Source organism: Protopterus annectens, chromosome 3.part1, assembly GCF_019279795.1.
Source record: "Protopterus annectens isolate FY-2018-M chromosome 3.part1, PAN1.0, whole genome shotgun sequence".
Taxonomy (NCBI): Eukaryota; Metazoa; Chordata; order Ceratodontiformes; family Protopteridae; genus Protopterus; species Protopterus annectens.
Genome location: NC_056732.1, coordinates 764837265 through 764844764, shown reverse-complemented (window position 1 = coordinate 764844764; position 7500 = coordinate 764837265).

The window sequence follows — 7500 nt, the reverse complement described above, 5'->3', positions numbered from 1 at the left end:
TCAGGTATATATTTGAACAGCCTCAGGGAAAGGTACATATACGTGGGATGCACCTGTGATATTTTTCAGATATTTTGCTGTTGAGACTTTGGGGGATTCGGAGCATATGTATTACTACACCTTTTCTGATGTGCAAGCAGTGTCTACTCTCACTTATTGACATTTTTCATTAAGTGAGATTCCCCACCTTTCTGCCTACTGTTAGTACATTTCACAGGGAGTCAGAGGGGCACAGCTAACAATTGTTTGCAAATCAGGGACATCCCTGTAAATCAGTCACAGTTGGGAGGTCTGGCCTCTGACCTATTCAAATATGTCAGTGTTTATCTTGCTCTTTCACCATGTAGGGTTTGTAAGGTGCTACTGTAACATTATTCCCTACCAGCATGGCTGGTTCTCTTTTCACAGTCATGTCATGCAATTCCACAACACTTGCTGGTTAAAGGCCACAGAACAAGATTTGTGTTATGCCATTCCTATTCTCCCTTTACATTCACTCATTGTAATGCATGATATATTTCTTTCAGCACCACATTATTGTATATCTGCTGTGGCTTAGTGGTACTTCATGCAGTCTTGTGAGTCCAAGGTATAGGGTTCGAGACTGACAGGGGTATTTTATTTTGCTGCTGAGCAGTACAAGGGCCCTGCCATAGAGTGACTAAGGCACTTTTAAGCAGTTGTAAGCGGGTTTGCATGGGTTTGCACGATGCTTAGCTAAGCGCACACATGCACACACTGCTGCAAACCCGCTAACTACTGCTTAAAAGTGCTTACTCCTGCTAACCCCCGCGCTAATTTCTTTTAAAGAAAAGAAAATGGGGAGAGAGGAAAGTGGTGAAAAAGGGGGCACAAAGAGGGACACACAGTAGGTAAACAAGCTTGGGATGTACAGGATGGGTGTAGGGAAGGTCCATAGCTGCCCATTTCTTTAACAGCAACAGCTGTGCATATGCAATGAATTTGGAGTGAATTTTGAAACCTTCCACCCCTCGGAGAAGGGTGAGGACAACAAAGTATGTTGCACTGCCAATTCTAATTATCAGCTTACATGTTTGTCTGATGGACATGTGTGCAAAATGGGCAGCTATGTATGGGGCGTAATGTTTTTGTGGGTACAGATTGCCCTTTTTTTTTTTCAGGTGAGAGTGGGAAGTGAGGTAGAGGAAATAGGTATGTCCGGGGAGGTAGGTTGGGAAGGTAAATAGACAAGACAGACAAGACGCATACAGGGGCTGTGTATGACACATGGGGTGGGTGAACACAATTGATGGGGTCTGATGTTTGGAAATCGCAAGCCCATGAGCACACAGATGGTAACAGTGGAACTGAGATCCCCACCCATGGGCAGTCACCAATGAACTTTCACAGCCCCAAGGGTGGCTGTGCCGGGGGCTGCGTAGGACGGGCAGACTCACCCATGAGATGCGCCACTCTCACCTCAAGCTGGCGTAGGGGATTAGCGACTGAATGCTGGATCTCCCTACGCACCACAGCCCGAACCCTTCAAAGGGTGACAGGTGGCCCTTCTCCGCCCACACTTGCATGGGGGGGTGAGCCCCATCCCCTGTAGTGCTTCCACCCGAAGGTGGCACAGGACCAACAGAGGAGAGGAGCCCGGGCTGGGCACCAGACCTGCTGGTGCCAGGTGCACTCGTTGGCTGAGGAGAGACAGGTGGGTCTACTGGGACCGGCCTTCCCATACGTTCTGTGATTAGGTATGTTTAATTACAACATATGCGAAACAGCATTCCAGATTAGTTGTAACAGCATGCAATAATATTCCCATTAACCCAACACACCAAGGGTACAACAGTTGAACAACAAGCATAACACATGCATATATTGAACCACAGTGGTTATTCCAACAGCATGCAGGGATGTTTGGTAGCAACAGGCCACCATGATTGTGGTGTTTAAACAGGGCACATGCATCAACGTGAATGCAAATATTTATAGAACAATAGGACATATGTCCCCACAAATATTTAAGATTACACATACCCATTGAGGTGTGGAATTGCATGGTTTATGCACATACAGTAGGGTGTAGAAAAAACCTTGGTTAACATCTTATAATGACCTTTTAGTCTACACTACATTCCTAGTGACTGGAAGTGTATATCCCCTACCTGTTTTATTAAACTTGCCACCATACATTAGGTTGTGTAATGGGTTTGGCTAGTTCAATATATGCCTGACCTATATCTGACATACTAACTGTCCAGGATGCAGATGTTACTGCTACATATTTCTTGATTGCATTTATATTTCTTTATCTACATATCTGGAATGTTTTCACATGACATTTTCACTTTGATTTGTACAGAACCCTGCATTTCTTGACACACACTCACATTTCTGGGGAAAAAATAACATGCTACACGTGTGCCAGGTTTACTTATTCATGCCAGACAGTAACTGACTGTTGTGGACTGTATATATGTTTCACAGCTACTAGCACTTCCATCACCCACTTTATATGGGACTGCACAACTCTGGGTTGCCAGCACCTTTTCAAACAGGACTGTTTGTATAATGCAAGGGTACAACAACATTTCAGACTCTGTGACACAGACACACTCTGGGTTTTAGACCTTTATTAATGACATTACACACTTTTCCACAGGCTCACTCCTTTATTTATTTTAACGGTGTATATGGCAGACATGTTCAAGACATATTATACCTTTATTAATAGGTTAGAACAATCTTTTTTCAGGCTCACTCACTTATTTTATATGACAGTGCCTGCAGAGATATTATTCCAGACATATGTTACCTTTCTTAATGGGTTACTAAACTCTTTTTCTGCCTCTCTGACGTTTTTATTTGACAGTACATGCAGAGGACTTATTCAGGCAATTTTATGGCTGTATTATTGGACTACAACACTTTCTTTCATGCTCTCTCTCTCATATTTTATATAACAATACATGCAGAATCATCACTAACCTGCCTGGTGGCGCAGCCTTAGCGGCCTATCAGCATAGGCTTGCTGATTCATAGCACAGTCACCTGCAGCTGTAAAGTAAATGAAGGGATATTGAGACATACCTATCTGTTATACATACTCCATCATCAGTTCTTACATACTGCATTCCATGGCTACATACTCAGTTGTGGGGCATCCCGCATCCCACGGGCCTCCTGTATTCTTTGGTTCAGGTGCTCCTGCTGTCATCTCTTCAGGTCTGCATGGTGGTAACTGACATGCTCACCAGTCCAAGGAATGTCTGTGGCACTGGTGAGGTCATGAGCTAACTGGTTCCAAGCCTCTGCCTTGGGCTCCATCCCTTGGAACTGGCCCTGCAAGAGTCTTGACTCGTGATGGTGGACAAAGAGCCAAACCATGTATTTGGACTCCTTGATGCCCCAACGTTGCGCTCGGAAACGTGTTCCCTCTCTGACACTAGACATTCTAACTGCAGATGTGAGCTACAATCAGTTATGGAGTGTATTCCTGCCTGTGGGGCTTAAATATGCCGCATTTCCTGCACATTTTTGTGATTGGCCGTTTTGTAACATTCTCGGCTGACTGCAGACCTGCTTAGTAATGGTTAAACTACCATTTGTAAGTATATGAATGTTAATAGTGGCTGTTTCCTCTATGTTGTCATGGCTTAGTGGTTCTGTACTTTGCTTCTGAGGCACAGAGTCCTGGGTTTGAACCTTGTCATTCATTTTATTTTCATACTATCCAGACAGGCTAGGGGGTGTGGCTGCATTTAAGCAACTTTGCTCTACGTTGCTCCTCGGTGCCCTATGGTGCCCTGGTTGGCACGGCGTGCATGTCCGCACAAACACATTGCACTGGGTAAAGCACTATTAAACTATGGGCAACTCTATTGCACTAGGTAAAGCGCTATTAAACTATGGGCAACTCTATTGCGCTGGGTGTAGCACTATTAAACTATGGGCAACTCTATTGCGCTGGGTGAAGTGCTGCTTAACTGCAGGCAATTTTATATCAGGATCCTTTAAAATATTTATTTTGTTCACTGATACATTGGCCATTTCACTGCTTTTTAGTAATGTTTAAGCATATTTGTCAGGTATTATTTCATATATACTGTTGTAAAAAATAAGTACGAAGGGGAGTGGTGGGACTCGAACCATGAATGCCGCTTCTTTGTGTGAGCGGTCTACCATTATGCTATTGCTATTTGGTGTGATTTGCATAAACATTCTTTCTTATGCTCTTCCATATCAGAATTGGTAACTCTAGCTAAGCAATGGGCACAACCGCGCGCACACGCGCAAATACGGGCAGCTATTTTGGGGATTTAAAAAATATATTTAATGTTTTGCAATTTAGAACTGTGATAGGGGTTTATAATATCAGGGAGTGTGGTATTGGGTGCAGGGACATTTGAGCGGACTCGCTCTTGTGTGTGTGCTTTGCTTAGTTTTAAAACACTTGCAGGGGAGTGGACATTTAGACTGCTCGGCAGTCGGACACGCCCCCTGCTTTCTTACACGGTCCGTGTAAGACTTACGGTTGAGTCAGCGTGCCCTCATGTATATTCATGGCACGCTGACATCAAACCTTTCAACTGCAGCCTCCGAGTAAGACTTATTAAGTCTTACATGGAGGATTAGTGAATCCAGGGTATAGACTATTTTCACAGACATTTACACATATAACACCCAGCTATTACATCACGGGTATGAAGGTAGACAGAATAATACTACACGTAATTAGAAACACATTTTAGCACTTTTTGCAGTGAACACTTACTTGCATGAGACTTTAGTATTGCACAGGTACTTAGTTAAGACATTGCATTGATCCTTGCACAGAAAGAGACATTTTAGTATTGCACTTTGAACATTAGAGTATTGCACTATGGACTTTAGAGTACTGCACTATGGTTAATTTACGAATTTGTAACATGTATTGAACTGATAAAAGAGATAATTTATTGCATTGCTACTGCTCTAGATGGGCTATAAGTTAACTTAACAGTCTTGGTGAATATCGAACTAAGTATTAGATGAAACTGGTAACCAGGTTAACGCACAATATGAGACAAGCTACTACAGTTTCTACTGACCCAGATGGTCATCATGGGGTGTAGTTATTACTAGAGTTCAGTAGCCTGATGACAATAGGGAAGAAGTTGTTCCTGAATCTCATAGTTCTGCATCATATGCTTCAGAAGCACTTTCCAGATGTTAGATGCAGGAACAGTCTGTAAGCAGGGTGAGTGCAGTCTTTAATTATTTTTCTCATCCTGCCAAAACATCTGGATAAGTACACATTGTGGATTGGTGGTAAGGTGGTCTTGATGATCCTCTCAGCTTTGTTTGCCACTGTCTGGAGGGATTTACTGGTACATTTATACTGTAGATGTGCAACTCTCCTGTGTATGTGTAGGTTGAAGACATTTAGAAGGTTGTTACTGCCAAACATGCAATTGTATCAGCAATTATCACTCCTATGGCTCATGTGAGTTCTTGTCAATAGTGATACTGTGTGTTGTGTTTTAATCTTTTACTATACTCACACAGCCATTGATGTGCATCTGTAGATTATTAATATTTACATGTTGGTGGCTTTATTTCATACTCCTACCCCCCTTCAGCATGTGATGCATAAACATTTCTAGGTTTCTTATGGAGTCTGACATTTTCTTTCCATCCAGTAGTGTGCCTTTTATACTTGCATTATGTCCTTCTATGACAGTAAAAATAGATATCCTTCCATGACAGTAACAATAGATACACAGTATTACTTCAATCATGTACTGTTTAGTATATGTATGTGTGAGTTTTCCTCCTTTACAGGTCATTTCAAATGCTACTGTGACATGTAAGCAGATGTGTCATATCTGTTACCTATTACTTTTCAGATATTAGTGGCATGATTTCTTAATTAACTTTGCTAATTGCAGTAAATACACTGGCACATGACTTACATGGTTTCTGTTTGTACAAAAGGGTGTGGGTATATTGCTTGTGGTCCATTCCAAACATGTTGCCCAGTGCAATATGACTCGCATAAGGGTTTATGGATTAATTCACACATGACTAATACATCACTCACATGATACTTGGTTACTGTACATGGAGTATGACTCATGTACATTGCTGTATGTATTGCTGTTTTTCTTTTTCTGTTGCTTTTGAGGCTTTTCAGGAATATGTGTGGATGTACAATTAATTTCATGTTACAGAGCATGGTGCCAGTGTCATTGTAGAAGATGATGACATACATAACCACTTCCTGCTGAGTTAGACTATGAGGACCAGGTCAGAAACCAGGATGATGAGGATGACAATGAGGAACCAGGCAAATTTCATCATTCCAGCAGGCCAACTGCGATGATGTGCTCTATTATGCCAGGCAGATGACTTGAAGGACCAGATTTATGATGCCATCATTGTTCCAGAGACATGATAGGGAATTTCTTCCAGGAGATGGCATAGGCCATGTACGACTCCTGGGAGATCACACATGAGATTATTCATAACGTTTGACCCCACCAGGGATGGCTCCCAGGAACATAAGTAAAGTCTATGTGATCCATTCATGCAATGTTGCCACCATGGTGCATTCCTTTTCTGCTATATTAGGCACACATGTTTACATGAATCCCATAATGTGGTCATGCTTGTAGGATGTACCTCAAGATGTACACTTCACAATTAATTTTGTATGAGGCTATACTTTGTTTCTGAGATATGATAGTTGTTACAATATGACATTGCCAATATCAACATGTTGTCATGATCTCATCAAATACTTACATTCCTATGGACAGTGTTTTGGACTGTGGAGAGATTTTCCTGCACTCTCTACGTGGCTTGTCTTTTCTGCATACAGTGCACTGTGACAATGCTACTGCAGATGTAGTATGCCCTTTCCTATGCCAGATATGTCTGTCACAGGAGGTGTTCTGCCTGTCTGACACACTTGTCTTGTTGGCAGTACTCACTTACATACATGGACAATTTCCATCATTAACAACTGTAATACATCACACAATTTTCATTTCATAACATTTCATGCACACTGATGTAGTGCCATTCTCCTCAGACTACTTTCAAATGGGTGATATATGCGTATATTTTGCACAAACTTGAACACAGTCTGCCTGTTTACATGCATGACAGGTCAGTGCATTGCTCCAATAGTAAGCTTGCTTTGTCAGGAGGCCCCATTGGCGATATGCACTTGTGTGTGATGGTTAATGATAACTTGTGAGCCATGTAGTGCACTCTTTTATGCTAACAAAATAATGTATGCCTCTGGTGGGAATATTTCCACAGCATGTTATAATCCTGCTGTTACTGACATGGGGTGGCGTTCCCCATTGTCTTTTTAGAATACACATTGTTATAGTATGAACAGCACAAGTAGTGAGTCACCATATCATGTGGCCTACTTATTCTGGCACACCACTCTGGTGTGCATATAGCATATATTGTAACAGGTGTGCACCTTGCCTGTATAATACATCTGTTAACATACATATTCAATGGTCATTATGTATA